The sequence below is a fragment of the Plodia interpunctella genome, chromosome 23, assembly GCF_027563975.2.
Source record: "Plodia interpunctella isolate USDA-ARS_2022_Savannah chromosome 23, ilPloInte3.2, whole genome shotgun sequence".
NCBI lineage: Eukaryota > Metazoa > Arthropoda > Insecta > Lepidoptera > Pyralidae > Plodia > Plodia interpunctella.
Window position 1 is genome coordinate 1,064,657 of NC_071316.1, and position 27,934 is coordinate 1,092,590.

A 27,934-nucleotide genomic window follows, 5' to 3' on the forward strand; every position below is an offset into this window, starting at 1 on the left:
AACCGTAAGTATCTGTATCAACAGCGAGCGCGCCGCTATCAGGCAGTCCTCAGTTCGATTCCCAGCGCGTGCAAATATTTGTACCTGTGATCGCAAATAATTATCTGTGGTTCTCGGTGTGCCCGTTTCTGTGTTTGTGTCCGTCGTACACGCGGTATAAGCTTAGTCCTTTGCGTGGGTCGTTGTGTATTGTATTATACGTTAATACAGTTTCTCAAGGGACAAGCAAGTCAGGGCGACATTACTCAACTAGTACTAGGATTGACCTCGGACGGACAAAAAGTCTGTGTCAACTTGACCTCACTTTTTGTAGGGAAGATCTGAGTTTTTGTCTCAGCGACAATTTAGATTTGGAGTAGGCCAGTGGGCCGACATTTTAGGTAATTAAATGAATAATTCCACGATCGATTTAGTTTTTTCGTCTTTATTATGGTGTCAGATTTTATTCAAGTCGCATAAAGGCATCTAATATTACTTTTACACCAAACATTGACGATCTTTGTAGATTAATGGTCATCACGCCGGACTACTGCGCTGAGTGTCCCGGGTTCGATCCCCGGTCAGGTCAACATGGAAAATGATCTTTTTCAGATTGACCTGGGTCTTGGAAGTTTATCTATATATTTATCCTTACATATTATATTGCATAGCAGACAGAGGACATAGTGTCCTCTGTCTGCGTCTGTTTGTCTGTCTGTTCGCGATGAACTCAAAAACTAATGCACGGATTTTCATGCGGCTTTCCAAACACATTTCCAGCAACTTAGGCATAATTCACTTTTTAATGAAAGAAATATTCTATTCGTTACCAAGACTTCAATATATAACTCATATATTAAGTAGAAAATAGTGATTAAGTTACCAACCCAACAAAAAAGATTCTTGAAAAATAACCTTCAAACAAAAATCCAATTAATTAATACTTCAATGACATCTCAAATAAAATCGATTAGTTACCATCTCATCATAATCGATGTTAACTGAAACTCGAGGTTAGGCCAAGTTTAGTTCTGAAGGTTGGTACCGAGTCGTTTTTTGTGCAACTGTTAAAAATAAATCGATACGTTTATTTTTTTTTAAAGAACTATGTTCAATGTTTAAACATTTTTTTTTAAATTTTGATGAGATATTTTTATCTTTGATTTCTTTTATTTATTTTGTTTTATTAACAATATGTATTGTAAAGTGATTGTAAATTAACTCTTATAAGCCCGTTGTGTTGTTATAAAAATAATAATTTTTACATGCGGTTCACTGCGGTTGTTTGTACATCAATTAAAAGCATTTTAGTAATTAGTAAGTTAGAGATATAATTGTTTTGTATGTATTAATGATGTATCCAACATCGTCACCCGATGAGTAAACTCCTCAACGATTTACTGTACGGGCATAATTTTTTGTCACGCGTTAAATGAAACTCCCTGACTACAGTAAAAGCTGGTCTCAAAAATTACATATTTGTATAAAATCTTCATTACGTAGTATAAAAAAGTGGTTTACCGCTGTCTGTCCCTATATGCTTAGATCTTTAATACTGCGCAACGGATTTTGATGCGGTTTTTTTTAATATATAGAGTGGTTCAAGAGGATTATTGTTTTATATACATAACATTGCACGCGTGCAAAGCTTTTACTCCATAATTTATATTATCATCATAATTTAGGCACACTAAACATTCAACAAATCGATAATTTAAAACATAAACGAAATGAAATTAAACTATATTACAACACACCTTTCCTGTACTTTTACCAATCATAATAACAAACAGACAAAAACCTAATCGCTCACAGGTTACCGGCAACACAAAAGCGTCCTATAGGAAATTCATTTTACGCGCCCCCATTTCCCATGGCACAATGGCGCGTAGACAAAATGGCAGCCGTGACGTCACCGGAAGCTGCTCCGTTTTTTCGAACGGTCGAATGAACATCACATCCGCTAAGACGTCGCGATGAGTGCGCGGTTAAATCGATCATTTTATCGGTTTTTGATTGGTAAAAGTATTTTCGATTTGGATTTCTTAAAATATTCAGTACACCTATATATAGGGTGTGACTAAATCACTTACATACGTACGAAGTGGTAACGTATTGGGTAAATCCTTTATGTGCAGTTTCAAATTAATAACTTTGCTAAAAAGCAGCACCCTTTTTATCACCCTACATGTCATTGAAGATTCAGACGCGTGTCTAATTAATATTATATCTAATTTCTATTATATAGGTAACTGTTTTCGAAAATTTCTTAGCGTACAAAAATCTCATTAGACACTTCTCAGTTTTCCAAAGGAATGTCACTTAAATTTCCTTGTACATTTACACAAACAAGACACGTCTCTAGTCGTCGTCATGTCACGTCACGTCACGTCACGTCACGTCACGCCTTCTATATCACCTGCTTAAAATCGATATTTTCACTAGTTTTGTTGAGATTATCCCATTTTTTATTCTGATCGAATGCGAAGATTTATTACGAAAGTTATTTGGACCGGTGGCAGCGGCGATGTTGAAAATCGTAAACAAACCGATAATTGTGCGGTTTTTGCTAGTGATGTGCAGTAGGCATTGCCGATATCGATGAAAAAGGCGAACTAAGTGGCCAAGTGCATCCCATCATCTGATGGGATGCAAGGGATTTCTTGAACGATTAATAATATCGGGTTATCAATTAAAATTCATTTTTGCAAACTATTTTGATTAAGTAAAATTTTAAAAAATACCAACAAGATTATATTTTCTTCAAAATCATTGCAGAAGTATGTGCTTGTGCTCATAGTCTTAAATAATTAAATTTACTGTAAATGTTTTGATTTAATTATGAGGGCCATAAAGTAAATGTTGGTTTAAAACAGTTAAAATAGAAGCAGTAGATAAACATTTCGTTCATATAATTATTTAATCGATATCGATAAAAAACCTTACTGCGTCACATCCCTAACCAATCATCTCACCGGCTACCGCTCGGCACTAGAAAATACAATATTGAACTACGATTTCTTATAAACAAAAAATATAATGATACAAATGATTGGGCCTTTAAAATTGAGACGTCGCTATATTTTAGTTACCCGACATTAAACATTAAATCATAAAAATTGACACAAATGTGCACAGTTACACAAAAATACACGAAAATCATATTATAAAATGAAGTCCTCAGTCGCGGCTGTCTGTCTCTCTTCGCGATAAACTCAAAAACTACTGCATGGATTTTCATGCGGTTTTCACCAATAGATAGAGTGATTCCTGAGGAAGGTTTAGGTGTATAATCTATTATGTTTTTTTCCGTGAGAAGCCGGGAAGGGCCGCCAGTTATAAATATATAAAATCGAACCTTATTTGCAGAAAATTTTATAATTGAATTGTTTTAAAGTAATCTGTTAATACGAAGTGTTTCAAAAAGCTGCTGCTATTTAGACTTCATGGGTTTAAAAGAAGAATTTATGTTAATTTTCAAATTCGTGATAAAAGGAATATAGTGATGGAGAGAGCAATGGAAGGAACTCCACTGACAAAAGCCTAGCTCTTAAATTATATAATGAAAAGAACCGCATGTAAAAAACTTCCACAATCATACAAAAAAATCTGTAAGTAAAATGGCAAACTTGTATAGTTTAATAAATATGTTTAACTTCAAATATTATTTTCGGAAAATAAATAAATTAAATATATAATAATAAAATATAGAATAACATTATGTATACTCTTGTTAATATAGATAATATAGAATGTGAGGATGTATGTATGTGTGTATGTTTGTCACTATTTCACGCAAAATCTACTGGACGGATTGTTATGTAATTTGGTACACGGGTAGAATATAACCTGGAATAACACATAGGGTACTTTTTATCTAGAAATATTAGCATCAACTATAATATAATATTTAAAATGTAAATATAGAAAAGGTGAATTACTAGAAAAATGTGTTACCTACCATGAGGTCAGCGTTACGTTAGCGCACCTGCCTAATAGCACTGCTCTGTCTTGACCGCAATGAAAGAGAAATATGATAATGATACCATCTTTCTCTTTCCTTTCAGAAATAATGACATTTCTGAATGAAACTGTGATGAAGCGGTTCGGAGCCTGTGAACAAAAAGTCCCAGGTTAGAGGATTCTATACGCCTTAATTCGTGCCAAATGAGTTTGTGTACCAATCTGACTCATGTAAAGCCCTTCAAAAAAAATGGTATTTCAACAAATGGTAAACCCTTCTGGCATAATAGGGACCAACACTGTTTAATGAGTTTCTTTCGGCATTTCTTCTCAGCAGTGGTCGTTCCGAAACGCTTGTAGCTTTGTAGCTTTGGTAAACATCATTTAATTTAGAATATGACGTGAAAAAGTGCCTGTGAATGCCTAATTTCCGAATAAATGATTTGATTTTGATTTTGATTTCATGTATAATAAATAGTATTGATGGACCACTTGTGAAGGAAAACCATGGAATTAGTAGGTACTGTATACGAAGTACTTACTAAACCCATGAGGAAATCATCGTAGAAGCCTACGAATTGGTTGACAGTTTAAGTTCACTAGTGTGTATGCGATTACTTGCCTCTAGACGCGGCTGTAATTGTTTGTCAGATGGAGTTTTATATAAAATGTGACTCGATAAGAGCGAACCCTGTGAGAATTTATTGATGCTTCCGCTGACAGCTCTCTTTTTTCCTCGACCTCGGTGGCGCAGTGGTAAGGTTCTTGCCACTGAACCGAGAGGTCCCGGGTTCGATCCCCGGTCGGGTCATAATGAAAAATGATCTTTTTCTCATTGGCCCGGGTCTTGGATGTTTATCTATATATGTATTTGCTATAAAATATAGTATCGTTGAGTTAGTATCCCATTACACAAGTCTCGAACTTACTTTGGGGCTAGCTCAATCTGTGTGATTTGTCCTAATATATTTATTTATTTATCCTCCTGGTTGCGGTTACATGCGAGGCTGTGAGGCCACGAGAGCCGCGGTCAGCGAAAAACATACATACGTCTTTATTTCCCTTACGGAGTCAGAACCAAGAGTTACAAAACGCATTTTACATTTCCTTATCCTTACAATAGTCCTCTGCCGCGTCTGTCTGTCTGTTCGCGATAAACTCAAAAACGGTTGAGGTTTTCACCAATAGATAGCGTAGTTCCTGGGCAAGGTTTGTGCGTATAATTATGTTTTTACACGAGCGAAACAGGGACTGGCCGCTAGTGCAACAGATTACAATATTGCAGATTGTACGATCTTCAAATCTTGCGCTTGTTTTCCAGCTTATTTAATTTTTACCGCTGCAAAAAAAATTTTGTCCCCTGTTTAATAGAAAATAGATTTATTTATTATATTAATAGAAAAACACTTCGTTCGTGACCATCAAAAACGGAATGTTACTTAATCAATTTGTTACATACAAAATGTAAGTATTTAAATTTAAAATCCAATTAAGTGGGTTGCGCCGGTCAACTTTGACGTTAACTTTAACCTTTGTTGCGCCGCGTCTTCTTCACCTGCGCTTTGGAAGTCGGCATTAGACTTAGTTTTAAGTAAATTTGTTTGAATTTTGAACCTGCGCTGTAAACGCAAAGCACGACGTTTTTTTTGACGTTGGTCAAAATTAATGTTAAGTTGATTGGTGCAACTCATCCTAAATCCGAATTATTTTTTCCCCTTCGAGATCGTTGTTTATTATTAAGTTTTAAGTAAATATAAGAAATACTTTGGATTCTATTGTTCGTAGATATTATTTATTGAGCAGAATTTGTGGTTCGATCCTTACCGTTACACTGAGTTCCACGATTCTGTGAAAGTTACAGTTTACTTAGCTAAGGCTGCGTTCACATTGTAGTATATTTATTTTATATATATATATATATATATTTATTTTATACATTTAAACTGAAAAAGGAATAAATTACAAGCTAAAAGTAAAATGGTTATATTGATTATATATATTATTCAATAATATCTTTTTAACTTTTTCACGGTTTCTTCCTGAGCTGATTCGGAGTCCAGGGTCCACATTTTTCATAATTTTTATATCGGAAAAGTTCGTTAAAAGTATAAAAAAGCTAATTCTCCAGATTGTTTATAACAATATAGACAAAAAACCATAAAATATCACTTTGTTATCGCGTCTTGATGAGGTTTTTAAAAATATTTGTAATTTATATTCTAAAACTTACAAAAAATATATTCATTTTTATCGACATTTCTTCTCTTCTTCTCATTGCTGATCGGCATTTATTATGTGGAATGAAACGCACACAACCATTTTCGTGCCACTAATTAATGGAGTGATTTGCCATTGCCTTCTCCATTTCACACACGAGTTAATGATCAACCGGTGTGCAGGTTACGTCACGTACGTCACGATGTTTTTCTATGAAAACTACAATACATGAATTAGATTGGTACACAAATTCATGTGGCGCGATTATGATTCGAACCTGGGACCTTTTGATCCACAAGCTTTAACCATTACACCAGCACGATTTAATTTATTATCTTATCGTTTTTATCATCATTTAATTCAACAAATCAATCTATATTTATTCATCAAAATAAATTACATTAAAATTATCACGGGTAAATTTTAAATGTTATAGTTTCCATTATCATTATTCCAAAAAGTATAAAACTTCCATTGTCAGGATCATCCAACCTTAACATTGTAACAGTTTGTAACCCCCCGAGGTCCTAAACTATGGTATTTACATAGTCTACTGTATAATCTAGATTTTAAACTTCAATCTAGTCTGTTCTCATAGCTCGGGGCGAAAACTCTCTTTTTTACTCGTCTGCGAAAGTGAGGCGCAGTTTATCAAGTTTTATGCAGTTTGCTTTTTGGTTTTTTTTTTTTAAAATTATGTCATTTCTTAGAACTTCATGTATACGTGTATTTAGATAAAACTTAAAGTCACGTTGCGGTTAAAATTAGCTAAATTCAATGCTTCTTGCGAGTGTTTTAAATCACTAGCAGTAAATATTTGAGAATTTCGAGAGGTTCGATCCCCGGTCGGGTCATGATGAAAAATTATCTTTTTCTGATTGGCCCGGGTCGGTTGTGTGTTTGGATTTATGTTATAAAATATAGTATCGTTGAGTTAGTATCCCATAACACAAGCCTAGAACTTACTTTGGGGCTAGCTCAATCTGTGTGAGTTGTCCTTATGTGTAAAAAATATTTTTAAAAAAGGTTTATTTTATACGCTAGCCCCGGGCTTCATGACGTCATAGCCTCGTATACGACAAAGAAATATGGGAGAATTAGAGAGATACAAGACCTAAAAATATGGTATAAGAAAACATGTCAGTTACATCGGAACCCTAGAACAATTAGTGTGCTTTTCTAATGTCCCTTAAGGTCAATACACAGCTGACCTCAAATGACAGGTGGTGAACTTTCCGTTAAGTTAAAAAAAAAAATTACTTGAACCCTCTTGAACTACCCTATCAGCTGTTTCTTACAAACTTATTTGTAACTCGAAGAAATTTCTTTTGAACTTTATATCAATGGGATTAGCATGAAATTGCAGTAAGTTTTTGTTGATGATAATTTTGAGTAATTTTGTTTTTTTTTTGTGTAACCGTTTTGTCGTAAGATTACAAGGAAATATAGGAAATACTTGGTTCCTTATTTTTTTTTTATTGTTTGAAGGTTGGTGTTGGCAAGGTTTGTACTCCGGTTGATGTCATACGAGGTGATGAACGGATTAGAAATAAAAAAACATAAAAAAATATATATTGACAAGGTAGGTACATACATACATACATACATACATACATAGCAACTTAAATAGTAAAATTATGGGTCTTAAGCGAGAGAAGGGAACGGGATTCCTGTCGGACTGTCAACAAAGAACCCTGATTAGGTCACTCCTGTATCTTGGGGACTCTGTCCGTCCGACAGACTCCGACCACCTTACCTACAAAAAAGTTATGTTTAAGTAAGTACCTTATATCTAAGCGCTTTAAAAATTATTTCACTTATTCCCCAAACTAGTTTAAAACTGTTTATTGGGAATAAGGTAGGTAGGTAGGTAATTAAAATTACAAATGGAAGCACGAAGCCTTGATAATAACAGCGGTCCCAAAGGGGGTTGACGTCAAGCTGGCGAAAAATCACATCCAAATCTTCAAGTGTCACAATTTCAATAACTTATACAGAACACTATTATATAACTTATACAGAAACGCGTTGATGTCTTTTGAGGAGTAGTTTTTGAAAACATAGAAAAACAAGTTTTTCTTGCTTTAATAGTTGAAGGTGGACCAAGGAAGTGATGGCAGAACAATATCAATAAAGTTTTATAATAATGTTTATGACTAGATATTTCTGTGGACAGAGACGAGTTTAAAAATAAAGAGCAAGCTTTTTTCACGTGAGACAACTCATCTAATTGTTAAAAATTAATTGAATTTGAAAAAATCATGAATCTTCTAGACAGGTATTACCATTAGGTGAAAATATTTTAATGATATATCACAAAAATTGTAACAACACCTATCTAAAAATTACAATTAAATAAATTAAATACAATATTATGTATATGATATAACATTAATAACTGTATACCAAAAAATTTAATTACAGATAAATTCTTTCCACAAAACATCATAGTGTTTTTCAAGTTTAAATTGTCAATTTAAAAAAAAAAAACCTGGCACATGTTGATTTAGAAAAGCGATTCTTTATTCAAATAACTCGAAAAAAAAAACAAAAAAACTTGACGCGTGGTGCGTCAATTACAAAGGGTGCTTCCTGATGGCGATGACACGGGGTCAAACATTCCCTATGTAATTATTTAGTAACGGAATTCCGGATTACGTTAATAGATATATTATGTTTTTTAGTGTTAGAAAGTTTATTATAAAAGTGCTTTTATAATAATGAGGGAACAGATGAACATATATATCTATCGGCGAATATAATAACCGTCCTTTTCGTTGAGCCGCAGTCAGGTAAAATTACATTTAGTTAAAAAAATCCTGATTACTTTATAGATTATCACAACATACTGTTTTCTGGATTAAAATCACCATATACCAATGTATACATAACTAATTGGATAGTCTTATCGAATTAGCTAATTATCGATATTATCAAAAGCAATAACTATCGATAGTGTCGCTTCAAATTCAATCAAATCGTTGTACTCAACTTTAATTTCTTTTTTTAAATATTCTATTTACCAAATTAATATTACGATACAAAATGTAGACTTTCTGCTGGTAGCTCAAAAGGCAAACTAAAACTCAAAATCAAGGCCCAAAAACTTAATTTTCTACTAGTCAAAAAAAAAATTGTGATGAGGCTATATCGTCGCGCTGCTTTGCATTTGATTATCAGCTAGGACAACCGTGACAATAATCCAAGGATATTCACAATAAACGATTCGGGTGGCAGGAAGCTGTCAAATTATGCGAAATTACAATTTTTTTTACAATCACCAACTGTTCTGTGACTAATGATTGACATGTCAGCTTAATTTTGATTAGCACTTAACGTTTACCATAAAAATTAGTTTTTACATTAATACAGTTTTTTTTTTTCAAAGTGCGTTTTGTTTAAGAGACAAAAATTACCTGAACACATCCGTAAGTTAGCTTCTACAAAATCGTTTTATTGACTTAATTATATGATAACTTTCAAAATTAATTTAAACAAATAAATTTATAACTCTTATAACAATATTCACCTTCTGGTAAAGTTCCTTATAAGCAGCATTGACAATTCGACTTGGTAAGAAATTAATAGTTTGAAGGTATTTAAATAATCAAACACTTTAATTAAATGTCATTTTTATTAATTACGAGATTTACAATTTTTTATGTCTCATTAAAATACATCAAAAATGCTTCTTTAAAATCGGTGACGTCACATAACATTACTGTCATACAAGCTCCATATAATATTTTGATTTTGATATTAGAATAATGTGTATCCGTTTTGACTGGAGAATAGCCAATTTTAATAGAAATAAAATTTTTATTTTGTCATTTAATGACTAGCTACACCCTGGGGCTTCACTCCCGTCAGCCTATGTGCTGCAAGTGCTGCAACAGATTAAGTACATTCTACCCGTATGAAAAATTTCATCCAAATCTGCCCAGTAGATTTAGATTTAACAGCAAACTTCCTTACACACTTATATATGAAAACTCGTTAGAAGTGGGATTGTAAAAATGTTTTTAAAACCTAATAGAACTTTCTAAGACTAGCGGTGAAAGGTCGTACAACCCTTAAGGGTGACGTCCCATTTGACCTGTTCTGACATTTAGCGCGTCGCAAAAAAATCACGTGACCACGTGCCGCGCTCAGGTAGGACACCTGTGTTGTCCGATTAGGGTTCTGTTATGGAAATGGTCATTTTTAACAGAGAAATAATTTTTTTTTAAAGTACATACAAATATATGATATATACATATAATATCCATAATTAATGGATTCGTATCAGGTAATACGTGCAGCTCCACTGTCAATAAAAGTATCGTGCATATAAATTCACCGCCCATTTCATAATTGAACGAGCGATCGAGGTCTACAATTCAACTTTGGCCAAAAATATATTTTTTGTAAGTATAAATAAATAAATAAATATATTAGGACAAATCACAAAGATTGAGCTAGCCCCAAAGTAAGTTCGAGACTTGTGTTATGGGATACTGACTCAACGATACTATATTTTATAATAAATACATATATAGATAAACATCCAAGACCCGGGCCAATCAGAAAAAGATCATTTTCCATCATGACCCGACCGGGGATCGAACCCGGGACCTCTCGGTTCAGTGGCAAGAACCTTACCACTGCGCCACCGATGTATGTAATGCAATAACTTTAGAACTTTTGGTCTGATTTTGATGAAATTTAAAAGGTATGTAGGATCTGTCAATAGAATTTTTAAGTTCGTGGGGGCGACAAAATCGGTTAAGTCGCTTTTGAAATATTCACAATTTTGTTAAAACTCATCAAAATTGTATTGTGTCTAAGTTCGCGGCGAACAACTAGTATTGAGCAAAACATTACATACACGTTACAATTAGACGTCTACCCTCCCAACTTCTGTCGCATTTAAAATTTAAACAAAACAGGTGGTAGACGTATGTGGGAAACGTTTGTTAATTTACATATCGTCCGTTCGACATGACGTTTTGTTGGAAAAAACATTTTTTTTTTATCAAGAACATCTAAAATATAACTGTCTTGGTACCAGAAATCTAGTTTAAACAAAGTATTTGGGGTAAAAATAAATTTCTTTCTAAATCTCCTCTAATTCATCTGCAAGAAGACATTTCATTTGAAATGAGCAACGCATTTTAACTTAACACATTTCTCATCGGAGTGTTTTTCGTTTTCTTCCGCAGCCATTGAGCGTCGGAGCCCAGGGTCCGATCCTTCATGATCATTAATATTTGTGTATTGAACTAGTTTCTAGGCTGTTTTGTACCATCTGTCTATTTCTGTACACAGAAACAGTTTTTGTACACAGAGATACATTCTGTGTATAAAAACTGTAATTGTTCTAAGTATAAATATAAAATTTGACGTGAAAAAGTTCCTGTGAAGGTCTAATTTCTGAATAAATGATTTGAATGTGAATTTGTTCGACGCGAACTTGGACCTCGCGACCAAGAAAATTGTGAATATTTCAAAAACGACTGAACTTGTTATGATGCACCCCACAAACTTAAAAATTCTATTGGCATATCCTAAATACCTTTAAATTTCATCGAAATCGGACCAACGGTTCGAAAGTTATCGCATTACAAACATACATACATACATACAAAAAAAAATTTTTGCCCAAAGTAGAATGTTAGACAAAAATAATTTTTTCTTTATCACCATTAATTTTTCGAGTAGTTTTCCGAAGCATTTGTACGAACGTTTGCACAAAAATGTGGCCACATCATTAGAAATTATTTAGAAAAACTACGATCATCTGTTTTTTTTTGAGCATTTTCTCGGTTTCTTCCTCAGCAGTTGAAAGTTGGAGCCTGTGGTCAGATTTCCTAGTTTTCCAACTGCACTACTATATCTATATAATAGGCACCAAATTAATCATAACACTGAATACAATTTACAAGATCGCGGGCAAAAATCATTGCTCATTGAACACAAAACTGGCCATTAAGAAAATGAAAAAAACAAACCCAACGGCCCTTCACCCCTTGGCGCGAAACATCGGCGCGTGCGTCGGTTACGTCAGGTGCCTCCCCCCACCCCCTACCCCACGCAGGTGGGTATAATGACCCGGCGACAGGTTGCCAACGATCATAGAGTTTTTTGTCTATGAATTTTTGTAGGTGATTTTGTTGACACATGTGAGGTTCAGTAGTTCTAGGTTTGGGACTTTGTATGGAATACCAGATTTTTTTCCGCGATTTGGTTGTCGCTCCTATGCGAAAACTTATTCAGTATGATGGATTAAGCGTGTCTGTAGACAAAACGATGCCAATGTATCAACAATCAACCTGTGTATAAAACTATAAATTCGCGCCAAGACAGTCGTAAGATAAATAACCTTTCTTGTACATAATTGTTCAATAGACATCTTTTTTTGTGCTATTGCATGGGAATCGAGTAATTAACTGTGTCAATGAACTCGACTGATAGTGATAAGTTAGTCATAGTGTTAACAGGTAGTTAGTATCATCACTATTTTATCACTGAGCAAATACTTTATTTTTTTTTATTTTAGCAGAACCAACAGCTGTGTTTACAAAATGGTCATCCTTACAGCGTCCCGTCCCGATTTAACGCTCGGGTAATAACATAATAAATTATACATCTAAACCTTCCTCAAGAATCACTATATCTATTGGTGGAAACCGCATGGATATCCGTGCAGTAGTTTTTTAGTTTATCGCGAAAAGACAGACGCGGCAGAAGACATTGTTTTTTATATGTAAGGTTAAGGTTAAGGTAAGCCATTCTGGCATGGTAGGGACCAACACTGTTTAATGAGTTTACTTCGGCATTTATTGTGATCGTTCCGAAATGCCTGTACCTAGTTCGGAGCTTTTGTTGAAATTACTATTATAAAATTTTACGTGGAAAAGTGCTATGTTACTTTCCGAACAATTTGTTTTGAGTACGGCTACAAATTTGAATGCGTTTGACCACAATATAACCAGATGAGTAACAAAGACAAGTAAACATAAAATCTTACGTGTTATCCAATGAGATAATGTGCACAAATATCTTGAACTAGCTTGTGCCCGCGGCTTTGCCCGCGTGAATTTCTCTTTGATTTTTGAAAAAAAAGTAGTCTACGTTGGAAATGTATACTTATTTTCACAACCTCGGTGGCGCAGTGGTAAAGTGCTTGCCTCTGAACCCGAGCGGTCCCGGTTTCGATCCCCGGTCGGGTCATGATGGAAAATGAATCTTTTTCTAATTGGCTCGGGTCTTGGATGTTTATCTATATATGTATTGGTTATAAAATATAGTATCGTTGAGTTAGTATCCCATAACACAAGTCTCGAACTTACTTTGGGGCTAGCTCGGTCTGAGTGATTTGTCATAATATATTTATTTACAAGCGATTCTATTTCGCGGAAGTATAAAATGCGAAGTGATTATCTCCTTAAAAAAGTCTTTAAGCTGAATTCGTCACCGCTAGCTACAACCATTTTCCGACGATCTATCTAAACGTCTGACTATTAGAGAAGGTATCTGCAAGGTCACACTGCAAACGGCGATTTTATATAAGCTTTTATTTAACTTGTATATTATGTAGTTAAAAGTACCTTCTTTTGTGCCTATGTCTCTGTGGAATCTTCAGACTCAATTTTCAAGCAGATAGATATCTTCAACCGATTGCGCTGAAACTTCGGTACACACGTTCGGTTGACAATTAATGATTTATGATAAGCATATCCCAATTGAGTTTCCAGGAACGGCTCTGGACGTGGGAACTCCTCAACGGTTAACTGTATGGATATGATTTTTAGGATTTCATAATTCTGCATATCAAATCATTTATTTATTTAACAAAGATACAAACTACTAGCATTTCGGAACAACATAATATTAATAGGCATTATATGTAGTACGAGATGTTGCCCGGGGTTTCGCTCGGTTGGGCATTTAGAGATAAATAGCCTATCAGCAATTTTGGATAATGTACCTTTCTAATGGCTAAAGAATTTTTGAAATCGGTTCGGTAGTTTCGGCGTTCATACCCGCCTCAAACATACAAGCTCACAAACGCTTACCTATTTATAATAATAGTATAGATAATATTTAAATACTTAATAACAATTAACAATATTAAAACTACGACTATGGCAATTTAATCACATCTAAGTTCAAGCACAATATAACTTATATAATTTAACCTACAAAACTCAAATGTAACAATAAGTGCCAATTCACACGGTGTATCCCACGCGGCAATGTCTAGGCCGCCCGTGGGAACCGGGCATACAATTCTTATGTGGAGTTATGTCACGTTGGCGCGAAAGGAAAAATGCTTTTACTTAATATTTTCGGGTCAATGCACTCGAATTCATTCATGTATACAATATAACAGTGTAAATATAAAATTTACAATTAGTAAACTAAGTACAAATGTGTATTCTATAGAAATAATAACAAAAGTACTTGATTTTCCGTCCATCCGTACTCATCTACCCGTTCGAAATCAAGTTTTTTTTAATTTGTCATTAATTAATTCTTTAGTTAATTTGTCATTAACTGAAGCATAAAGTTTCAAGCACTCAATCTGCAGTTAAATATACTATTATCTTCATCAGAGCGTTCTCGGGTGTTTCCTTCAGCCATATAGCATCATTCAGCTCGTTTCTCATATATATTTTTGTGCAATTCATTGTTTCACATCTATCAAATTTTAATCCACAAGTGTTGGGACCGGCTAATCATTTCGTTTAAAGTATGTAGTATTTTGTAACATTGTCTATTGAAAGGAGCCTGACTCCTATACCACAGGGAGACCTACCATGGGTGTCAGAGCAACAAAATATTATTGTAACAAATACTGAATAAACGAATAAACGATTTCAGGCAGATTTATCCAGCAGTTAGTTTATCTAACAGATTATATGGTACTTTATCTGAAAGCGGTGAAACTTTTAATATTGTATCACGTAATGAAATTCAGAGTTAGCAAACAAACAAAAAATCCGATTCATACTATTATTATAAAGAGAAAACAAATTGTAATTTTGTTTTTTGTTTGTAATGAATAAACTCAAAAATGACTGAGCCGATTTTGATGAAATTTGACACAAAAACATACGAAACCATCAGGAGTGATATAGGAAACATTAGTTTAATAAAGATCCCCTTTTCCCTTAGTATGTATGAAGTGAACAAAATTATAAGCTTCAAAATAAAGGTTAAATAAATTCAAACAAAACATTAGCCATGAATTAAGTATAGACACGCAATGCGAGGGTGTCTGTCCGTCTGTCGGTATGTAACGCCGTAACTGCTAATATTCGAAGGGTGCTCACGAATTAACATACGGACCGTGTGAATGTGAACTTGTTAATATTAATACATTTTGCGCCTGTTTCACCACTTACTGATAAAATATCATATTGTTATCTGACAGATAAACTTATGTATATTAAAAAATAATTGTACCATATTGAAATCAATACATCTTTAAATATACATGTATATATATTTAATATTGGAGGTCCGTCACGGCTGCGATCGAGCAAAACCATGATAAAAAGTAACCAATGTAACTCTTGAAGATTTCCTCTATCTCTGTGCCAAATTTCATGAAAATCTGTCGAACAGATTACACATTCATTACATTCAGATTCATTAGAAACAAAATTAAAATACAAATCTTTTCTCTTTATAATATTAGTGTGTTTAGAGAACATAATATGGAAGTATATATGAGGTCCCTATCCGCATCTATATTTCCCGAATCCTACGATTTAGATCTTCAAGGCAATATATAGGCATTATAGAATGTTACATCTCAGACCACATCTCTGATTCACACCAGGCTACGTTATAATCAAACACAATCAAATTTCTAACAAAAGAATACAATACTAAAAGGATAATCACTGTTTAAGAGAGGAATTAGTGCAGAGGATAAAGGAGGTCATAAAGATAAATTGTTTGTCCCCGGGCATCAGCATCGGCCAAAGTTAGAACACGTCTTTTGTTGGGAACTGTATCCGTTTTTATAATAGACTCGAGGGCTGGCAGCTTTTTTGCTCAGCGTGTAAGCCTCGCTATACAACGGGGCAACGCTGCCAGTATACTGGGCACGTTGCCTCCCTGTGGCACGTTGGAAGATTATTTTTATTTGTAAAACGGCATTTTTGTTTTGTATTTATTTTTGTAATTTGTATACTTTTTGTAAATAAAGTTATTAAATATGTATTATTATAATAATATTAATACTATAATAAATTGCCTAAATAGATTCTTGATATGCCTGTTAAAAAATTTAGAAATTATATAAAACAAAATATGTATAAGATCTACATTTGTTAATTGACGTCCTTGGAGAAAAGGCTGCGGTGAAATTTGTTGTGCCGCTTCTTCTTCACCTGCGCTTTGAAAGTCGGCAGTAGACTTAGTTTATCTCATTTTTGACGTCAATAAGTGATGTATATCATCCTAAATAGAATAAAGAATTTTTAATTTGGTTTTTGCCCAGCAGTGGGATCTTGATATCTGATGTACAAAAAATAAATAAAACTTAAAAAAAAATACATGAAATAAATATAAAACTACTGATATCCCATGCTATTAATTACTAACCAGAATGTATAGTTAAAACGAAGCCTGCGCCGGCGCAGGACTCAGTAGGGGTCGCAAATCTACCGGAAAATTGCTATTGTTTACCAAATTAAGTAATTAGGGTCCCGTGAAACCAGTTAACAGATTCCAGCGTTTGAAATCAAACATAAAAATAATGAATCGCCAAAAACTTTAATTTCTTTTTAATACGATCAATAATTTGGCCAGTAACGCAATAAAAAAGTAAAAGAGTTCAATAAAAAAAAAGTTACACCTCTTGTCATTGACAGTAAAAAATTCAAAATCAAATCATTTGTTCAGAAATTGAACCTTAACATGCGCATTTTACACGTTAATTTTTTTTTTATTCATTCAATAACTTAATTTTTTTATTATACTAATTTCTCAAAAAGCTACTGAGTACTTAATTTTCGAAACGTTCTCTGCTGAGATGAAATGAGAACTCATTGCAAACAGTGAAATAATTTATAATAATTATTGCAAAAAAAAAATGCCACAATAAGAAAAAAGGAACAAGAATTAATGCCCTCGAAGCCAGGCCATGAAGATTTGTGCCTCGTATCTGGTAAAAAGTTTTTTAAAATCAATCAATTCAACATAACATGCAACGTACATTGTATACATAGTTAAATATATAAATGAAAACCATTATATTGGGTTTAAAGCCCGTCGCCACGTGAATTTTGTCTGACCTTGCGCAGCGTGACGTCACTACTCGATATTGATGCCGACAGACTAGATAAAGTGTACTGTGACCATGTAAATAAATAATATTAGGACAAATTAGTATTGTAGTTGCAAGATAAAACTACCTTTGGTGTGAAAAGGAGGTAATGAATTAAAAAACAAAAATATAGTTGAGACACCTATATCATCCATCATCTACATCTTCATAGTCGAGGGTCGTGGTCATTACGTGGAATGAAACACACACAACACCTTTCTTAGTCTATTCATGGAGTGGTTTGCCATTGCCTTCTCCATTTCACATACAAGTTAATAATAATCAACCAGTGTGCAGGTTTCCTCATAATGTTGGAAGGAGGTGGTGCTCTATGTAAACTACTACAAAGCCAGAATGGAATACAAACTCATGTGGCACGATTAGGATATAATTAAAATAAAAATGTGTACAACATATCAGTCTATATATAAAATTTTCAAATAGGAAACGTACAAATGTACTACTTATTTCTAGATAAAGAAAGAGAAATAATAATTAAAAAAAAAACATAATATCTTCAAACTCTGGCATTTGACTTCTGGCATATGATAACCCGTCTAATGTGTGTGGGTTTATACCAAAACTAGCCAGTGCAAAGTTAAACAAATACAAACGCATGTGGTATTCTTGTAGTTTGTGTTCGTTTTCATAGGCCACCACCTGCTTCCGATGAAGGAAAACATCGTGAGGAAACCTGCTGTACACTGGTTGAACACCACCAGTGCTAGAAATAACACACTCGAAATGAATGAATGATGAAGTCCCAAATTATTCCCAAAAATCATGTGTACCCTAGCCCGTAATTAAATGCGACTTTGTCTTCCGTTAAAAAGCCGACATTGAATCTAATGCTTTGAACATTAGATTCAATGTCAGGTTTCGGTTAGAGTTTTCTATACCATCGCCAATTGATCATCTTTGCATGTTGTCAATTGAAATTTTTAGATTATACCTATAAAAATCTAGCTATCAGTCACGGCTTTGCTTGAAACTTTTTGAAATTTTTTGCAACTAACATCAAAACCCGTAATATTAAAGATGTAAGCATATATAGAGACACGCAGACAAACAACGGGAAGCAACTTTGTTTTATACTATTTTTATGCAATACTGGAAAAATTTTTGCTAGAAATTTATGTGTGTAGTTTTTACACTAGGTACCTACTAAACGGTAAAATGGCGGTAAACGGGATTATGTTGTAATTATTAAATTAAAATTACAATAATCGATGTTTGTATTGGTTAAATTCAAATATGAAATCGAAGCCCTGTGTTCATTTCATTCACCTCGCTCACAACGTTCATTCACAGTTCATATCTTGTTCATTAACTTTGTCGCCGCGCCACGTGTCAGACCGATTGCTACCAAGCTGTATGTAAACAGATAAAAATAACTGAGCCATGGTAAAAGAAAGAAAAAAAACTTCAGTTTTTATACATATTAAGATTTGATTTACAAATATAACCATTAGCACAATTGTTTTTTTTTTTAATTTAATCGTAATGATAGAAATAGTATTATAAAGTGATATTATAATAAGAAAGCCGCAGCCGGCGGTAGTATTAACGTTATCCTGTCTAATTTACAGACAAATGATCATAATAAGGACAAGTTCACACTAAACCATAGACAATTTATCCAAAATCTTGTCCTCACTCTTACGTTTTTACGAGATCATAAATATATTATTATTTAATAGTTAACTGGTGTGAACCGGCAGTCTCTCACGGTGCCTTGTTCAATTTGTTTTGTTTCAAAATTATATTAGGACAGTTGTTGTTTCAAAATTATATTTGACATGTGATTAGGTTTTAAGGTGCCGACGCTCGCGTGTGGTACGAAAGGTCTCAGGTTCGTATCCTACTCGTGTCATATGAGTTTGTATACCAATCTGACACATATATAGTAGTTTTCATAACCACCATTTGCTTCCATTGACGGAAAACATCGTGAGGAAACTTGCACACTGGCAGGCAGTTCAGTTAACTAATGTGTTGGAGACTACCTGCCACTAGATGGCGGTAAGTGGTCGTAAAAGTTATATCAGATGCCTTTAGGCGACTTGAATAAAATCTGACACCAGTGTTAGTAATAACACACACGATTTGATTATGATGAAGGTGCTAGTGATCGTAAGCAATTTTGTATTAGGTTTAAGATTAATTTTTTTTTAAAGTTAGCACAAGTTTCGAACTTTGGGGCTAGCTCAATCTGTGTGATTTGTCCTAAAAAAATTTTATTTATTGACGAAACTTAGTTATGTTTCAATAAACTTATGACATTTCTGAATAAAATATAACATTTTTAAACGTACATTATCAATTTTTTCCAAGTTCGAGATATTATTCAAAACTTCTGTTTCCCTTCGGTGGAATTTGAAAAAAACTTTGACTAAAGATTTTTTCTTTGTAGTTATTAATATCAAAGTCGAGGCAAGAAAAAAAAAATTAAACGAATACAAACCATTGCGCGAGCGATATACCTACACGTAAATATAAAAATATATATTTGTTTCCGAGATACGAATCAACGGACGCGCGTTGTGGGAAAACACAGAAGGTATACCGGTTACTGACTGATCATGAGATAAGGAAAGGTTGTTGTCCATATAGATAAATTTGCATATTTAATGTTTCTGAAAAAAAAACCGGGTTTGTGTCTTACTTGTATAAGTATTAGTGTACGGACAAATCACACAGAATGAGCCAGCCCCAAAGTAAATTCGAGACTTGTGTTATGGGGTACTAACTCAACGATACTATATTTTATAACATATACATATATGGAAGACGCGGGCCAATGAGAAAAAAAATCATTTTACAACATGACCCGACCGGGGATCGAATCCGGAACCTCTCCATTCAGAGGCAAGCACTTTACCACTGCGCCACAGAGGTCGTCATTCTGTACTTGTACCAATATAGTTCATCAGTTCATCGACCATAACATGTTTCCGGTGAAACCTGGAATTGGAGGAGGCAATGGAGAACCACTCCATTAATATTGATAAATCGTTGGGTGTGTTTCTTTCTACGACCTTCACAGTAATTTGCCATGTGAGACTGTCACTGTCACCAATACGCTGTTTACATCTATATATAGTATGTGTCTGAATTGTGGCATAATAGTATGACAAAATAGGAGATAAATTTATTTGTGCTGCGAACTAGTTCTTCGGTCTCGCATCACTCAGTTTGAAAATTGCTAATTTATCATTTACGATTATTAATCTCAGCCTCTTTTTACGATTATCTACATCAAACTGTGTACGATTTTGGACAGCCCATGTTGTCCAAAATCGTCTGATGCATAGCGCACATAATGCATTGTTTGTGGCCAACTACTGGATAAAATTGTAGTAAATAGTCCAGTTAGCAAAGTCGAAACGAAGAAGGAGACAGTCATCATCATTGTCTGCAGTCTTCTGTGACATACTTATATTCTATCGTACGAATTACTAATGTATTAAAGCCGCAGAAAGCTCGCAAATAATTTCAGATTAAAATTCTGTAATGGAGATTGACAAAATTATCGATCATCAAAGTTATGAATATTTTTTTTTATTCGATATCTCGAGACGCGTCTTCCAGTTTGATATCTCGTGTGTACCCGTCGCCCATTGTCCGAAGATTCCCACAAACATATCAGGGTAACCTTTCCTCTGATGGTGAATCATCAGTTGTCCTTGGATATTTGAAATCAGGACTTCATACTGTAAAATCAACGTTACGTCATTCTACTCATTGTAAATTCGGCCGTATTACCCTCGCATAAGGGTCGTTGTAGAGTAATTTTATGTGTGGAGTTGAATGTACTTTGAAAATTGTTATTTGGAAGCGTCCATGTGTGAAGCGGCAAAAAATATATTTGAATTTACGAAATGTTAATTTGTTAGATCTGTTTCAATTTGGGTATTTTTAAAATAATTATTATTTAGATATTCTTATGTATAGGTTATTATATACAAAGGTTTTTATCACTACATAGTATAAAAAAAGTCGCTTTCCGCTGTCGGTCCCTGCTTAGATCTTGAAATAAATAAATAAATATTACGACAAATCACACAGATTGAGCTAGCCCCAAAGTAAGTTCGAGACTTGTGTTATGGGATACTAACTCAACGATACCATTTTTATAACAAACACTCATATAGATAAAGTTCCAAGACCCGGGTCAATTAGAAAAAGATGATTTTCCATCATCACCCGACCGGGGATCGAACTCGGGACCTCTCGGGTCAGGGGCAAGCACTTTACCGCTAGGCCACCGAGGTTGTCTTTAAAACTACAGAACGGATTTTGATACGGGTTTTTTAAATAAACAGTATGATACCTGAGTAAGGTTCAGGTGTACAATTCGTTAAGGTTTTACCCAAGCGTAGCCGGGACGCGCAGCCTAGTATTTAACATTTTAAGAAGAAAAAAACAGTTAAAAATGTTTTGCATTTTTTATATCATCCAATATATATTTTATTAATATTGCACGTCATATCTAATAAGGAATTTTAAATCGCATTCATTTTTCTTCTATTAATAGCTATTAATAACAATTAAAGCCTCTTAGAAAATAGATACGATGTATATATATATACGATTTTGTGGTATAATATTAACTAAATTCATAATAAATCATAAGACAACCATTAAATAAGGTAAACCGACCAGTAGCTGACCATATATGCGATTATACTATATTTTAGTTAAAAATGTCCACGTTTTAGATGCATTTTCATTTGAATATGAACAAAGACCTTCCTTTTGGAGCGGCTGTGGGAAACGGGATACGGTTGTGGAGATAGGAAGGAGAGAAAGATATATTACTTAGGGATTAAAAAAGTATTTTTATGTACATGAGTATAATTTTAGCTAAACGTGGCTTGGCCCAATTCAGATTCAAAATTCAAATGATTTATTCACAGATTAGACTTTCACACGCACTTTTTCACGTATTTTTTTTATATTAAATAGTTGTTTCTCATAAGCTATAAACGACAACATTTACCTTTAGTAAATTTATCCACTGCACGAAGTTAGTACAACTTCTAAGAGAAATAAATAGTGATTTAAGAACGAAGGTTTTGCGAATCAGCTAATTAGTTATATTGTATAGGAGACCAAACAATTTTTATAATTATTTCACCTCGATTTCTTTGGATGCCGACTCTCTCTCATCATGTGTACGTGTCACAAAATTTATAATTTCCTCCCTTTATAAGGGCCTCCATTTGTTCGTTTTTCATAAATCTATGTACGAAACAGCAAACAATACTTGTGACCGGAGGACGCAAGATTTTGCTAAAATAACATTATTTCACAATTTATTCGCGAAACGGGTACCCTTTTTGATTTATGTGTACGATAGGACGTGGATTATTTGCGCGAAAATAAGACTTACTCCACAAACACCCTTGGATTGTTGTCGTTCCAAAACGCTAGTAGTTTGTAGCTTTGAATTGAGGTCGGACGACCGCGCGCGTACGGAGCAGACGTGTCGACAGTATTTTGCAAAATTAATTAAAGTCAATACACACAAAAATTATCTGTACGGAGAAGCAGTTTGGTTCGCACATTGATCAACACAGTGGAGGTAACTTACGACCAATTTCCACAAATAAGAGATCGAGTGACAAGGATACCACCTCGCAAAAGAAGACAGGTATATTGTACCCACCACTGGCGCAGCGACTTCGGACTAGTGAATCACCGCACACTCGCGTAAACTACACGGAATAAGATGAGTATTCAACGAACTCCGCCTAGAAGTGGCATGGATGCGGGCCGGAGTGGTTCCTTTCCTGAATTATCAACCTCGACAAATTTTCCAGAGACAAACCAAATTACCTTTCGAAACAAGCGTAAATTGCCTTGCGAATGTAGTGACAACATATCTGCTAGCTCTGCACTAAACTCTGAAATTGCCGAAATGAGAAAACAAATGACAGACATACAGGCTCAAATGAAAGAGATGATGTCATATATAGTGAACAACAATAACCAGGTAACTGACAACTTTAATGAATTAAGTGAAAATGTATCTATTATAAAAGAACAAGCCATTAGCATTAAACTAACTACAGAATCGTTAACCCAAGAGCAAATTAAATTGAAATCCGATATCGAAAGTCTAAAGAACTCGCATATCAAAGGAGAGGAGAGGATGGCTGCGATTGAGCTTAGTCTTAAACAAATTAGTGTACCTACATCAGGCTGGTCACCCAACCCAATACAGATTCAAGAAGAAATTGTAGCAGAGCTAAACGAGCGTAGTATTAGATGCAAAAATATTCTAATTTCTGGTGTACCGGAACCGATATCTACAAACTTTAACGAAAGAATAGGACATGATAAGGAAGCTGTCTCTAATATTATAAAATCGATATGTTCAGACAACCTACAAGCGGCTAAGATATACCGCTTGGGAAAATACTCATCAGACAAAAAACGCCTAGTCAAAGTAATATTTAACTCACAAGAAGATGCAATGAAAATCTTGCGCCTCAAAGAGAACCTCAAACAAGAGAATATCAAAATCTTCTCCGATCAAACACCTCAACAACAAGCCTACTTAAAAGAGGTAAGAGAGAAACTTAATCAGCGTTTAAAAAATGGTGAGAAGGATTTAATAATCAGATATATTAAAGGTGTACCCAAGATTATAGCATTGGCTCCAAAAAACTCCCAACAGTAGCTGCCGATGGCAGTTCTTCTTCCGATCACGATAGCAACAATACAACCTATCAAATTGTCACCAAATATGACGATATTAAAATTAGTAAAAACTCCCTTAAATTCTTATACGCCAATGCCCGCAGCATCATGAAAGCTGGTAAAATGGAAGAACTAGAATGTATTCTTCAATCACTGAATACTATTATACATATAATAGTGATATCTGAGACGTGGATTAAATCTGACGAAGATGCTAAAATCATACAAATACCTGGATATACCCACTACTTTGAATACAGAATAGATGTTACGGGTGGCGGAGTCTCCATTTTAGCTCACAATAGCCTAAAACACAGTCTCATTGAACAGAAATCAAGAGATGAGAACCATTATCTTTGGATACATATAGATAAATTTTGTCTTGATATAGGAGCTGTGTATAAACCCGGACGAACAAGCACCAAATCATTCCTGGAGGAATATACCGCTCAACTTGAGAGACGAAAGCGAGCTATAGTAATTGGAGATTTCAATTATGACCTAATGATCCATGAAAAATCGGCTGAATACAAGGAAGCAGTGCAAGAAAGCGGTTTTAATATACTTAATAAAGTAGATAAGGATTACACAACCCGGGATACAAAAACAACCAAAGCAATATTAGATCACGTATCTACGAATATAAAACAGAACAAATTTCATATCTCCATTATTGAATCCAATATGTCTGATCACAAGCAAATATTCTTGGAAATCGGAAAATTGAAACACGAGTACGTAAAATCAATAAAATATGAAGCAATAGATTACGAAAAGCTCTACAGAACAATGAGCAATGATATCAAAAATGAATGTCTCGATTATGATAACTTGGAACAGAATCTGATTTCCAATATATCAAAATCCAAAAGATCCAAGACTAAAAAGTCTAATCCACCAAGACAAAACTGGATTAATAAAGATATAATACAATCAATCAACATAAGAAATGAACTGGGACGCCAGTACAAAAAGAATCCTACAGACAAAAAGATAAAAGGAAAGCTAATTAATGCAAGAAAACTTGTTTCTAGACTAATACAAAAAACTAAAACCGACTATTATCACAAATCATTTAAAAACTGCGAACATAACCCAGCCAAAGTGTGGACTTTAATCAATAGCTAATACCATAATAAAACAAAGGACACAACTTCACCAGCGAAACTTCAAACAGATGTAGGCTATATCACAAATGAAGTTGAAATCAGTGAATATTTTAATAACTTCTTTTCAACTATTGGCGAAAAATTAGCAAATTCTATACCACAGAAATACCACAAAGATAATGTATTTAGTGTTGCCTACTCTCACTCCAGGTCAGACCTATCTAACCTATCGGAGCTGACCCCGACAACGACGGAGGAAGTCAAAAAAATTATTGATAACTTAAAGTGTAACACTGCTTCAGGCGTGGATGGTATAACAGCAAAGGCCATTAAATGTGTAAAAAACCTAATAGCAGAAGATTTGACTAAAAGTATAAATAAATGTCTGGAGCAGGGTATTTTTCCCGACAGTCTTAAACTTGCTAAAGTAACTCCAATCTTTAAATCGGGACGTAAAACTGACCCTAATAATTACCGACCCATTTCCGTCTTATCAGTAATGTCTAAAATCTTTGAAAGAATCCTATATGATCGTATTTTATCACATCTTAATGAAAAAAATCTAATATCTAACAAGCAATATGGTTTTCGGCCTAAATCAAACACTCTGTCAGCTACAATTGACATCATAACTAAAATAAAAACTAAAATAGACCAAAAACAAATTGCACTAGGGATATTTATAGACCTAAAAAAAGCTTTTGACACTGTGAGTCACAAAATTCTGTTAAAGAAGATGAAGGACATGGGTATTACTGGGATCGCGTTAGAAATATTCAGATCTTACCTCTCAAATAGACTGCAGATTGTTAGAATTGGCAAGCACCAGAGTCAACCCAAACCTATAACTTACGGCGTCCCTCAGGGATCAATCTTAGGACCCCTACTATTCTTGATTTATATAAATAATATCCATGATATAGGTTTGAAAGGTGACCTAACACTATACGCTGACGATACGAGTCTGTTCTATTTTGGCAACTCTATTGAATCTGTAATCACTGATGCACAAAATGACCTAGACCTACTAAACCTTTGGTTCCAATACAATCTTTTGACAGTAAATATTTCGAAAACGAATTATATAATCTTTAAAGCTAAAAATAAACCAATTGGAAACTATGAGCCACTAAATATAAATGGACAGAACATTAGCATTACTAACAAACAAACATTCCTAGGCCTGGCTCTCGACAGTCAACTTTCATGGGTAACACACCTTAAAAAAATTAAATCCAAATTATCGTCATTAACCGGTGCTATACGCGGTATCGTAAACTTCCTTCCTAAAAAAACGCGTTACTATATTTACAATTCCTTTGTTAAACCTCACATTGACTACCTTGTACAAATATGGGGAACAACAGCAAATACCCACCTGGACATGATCCAAAGAGCACAAAATAAATTAATCAAAGTGCTATTTCACTTTCCATTCCTGACACCTACTAAGAAGGTTTACAAAGAAACAAAACTACTAAATATTAGACAGACATACAGTTACTTTACATGTCTCCTAATACGTAAAATAATTAGCAAAGATATACATTCGCAAATAACTTTTACTAAAAAGATAAATGTTCAAAAAAAACAACTTCGAAATGCAAATAATTTAATTCTTAGTAATGCTAGAACTAATTACGGAAAAAAGAACATTCTATTTGAAGGCGTTCAACTATATAATAGACTTCCTAAAAATGTTAAAGAATGCCAATCAATTTCCTCATTTAAAAAGTCACTAAAACAATATTTACTCAAAGCTACAAATAAGATTGCTACTCTTAATATAGATCAAATCTAGATCTACCACAATTTAAAAAATTATAACTTCATTAACATTTAATTAAAACCTTTCAACCAGTATTTTTAAGCTGAATAAAATAATAAAAAAAAAAAAAAAACATTAATCATTAAAAAAAAAAAAAAAAAAATTATAAATATATGTATGTATTAAAAAATAATTAAAAACAATATTTGTAAAATACAAAAAAAAAAAAAAAAAAAAAATAAAAAAAAAAAAAAAAAAAAAAAAAGAAAATAATAAATCAAAATAATATTAAATACACTAGTTATAATTAAACAATTTCAATATTTTTCTTAACTAAATAATAAATACAACAAGAAAATTACACGAAACTTACCTTGTTCCAAGACGATGTCGCTTCTAGCGGCTTGCTTGGAGTTTACATCTTTGTCGCATTCCATTGCCTTGCCGTCCACGCTAGTCGCTCCCGCTCGTCGATAATAAATACTGAGGGTAGTGTGCTGCGATGTTAAGTGACTGTGATTTGTGTGTTATGGATTCTTTAGGATTTCTTTCGTATGTAATTATGAACTAAGGATTTGCCGTATGCGCATCTTGTATAAAAGTGTACATATAGGACACTTAGTTGTAGTTCTCATACCAAGTGAATTTTGTAATTCTTTATGAGAAATAAATATCTTTAAACCTAAATATATGTATAATTTAAAATTTGGCGTGAAAGATTGCAAGGTTAAATTTCTGAATAAATGCTCGGGACTTAGATTATTTATAATCATTTTAGACCTTTACTTTTAAAGAATCTATACGATGAATATTTTTTTTGTTACAGATACATACATATCACGTCTTTATCGTAGTAAAATATCGACC

The 27,934-nt window shown here is 33.8% G+C and overlaps 1 protein-coding gene across 4 annotated transcripts in view; it reads left to right on the forward strand.

The window, feature by feature from the left end:
- sv (shaven) overlaps positions 1 to 27,934 on the forward strand; it is a 105,816-nt gene that overhangs the window by 13,177 nt on the left and 64,705 nt on the right. The window contains exon 2 of one of the 4 annotated variants that reach the window (XM_053763123.1): positions 4,047 to 4,112. The exons of the other annotated variants lie outside the window; for them this stretch is intronic. The gene's annotated coding sequence lies outside the window, so the exon portion shown is untranslated. The remainder of the gene's footprint in view (positions 1 to 4,046; positions 4,113 to 27,934) is intronic. 4 annotated transcript variants of the gene reach the window in all.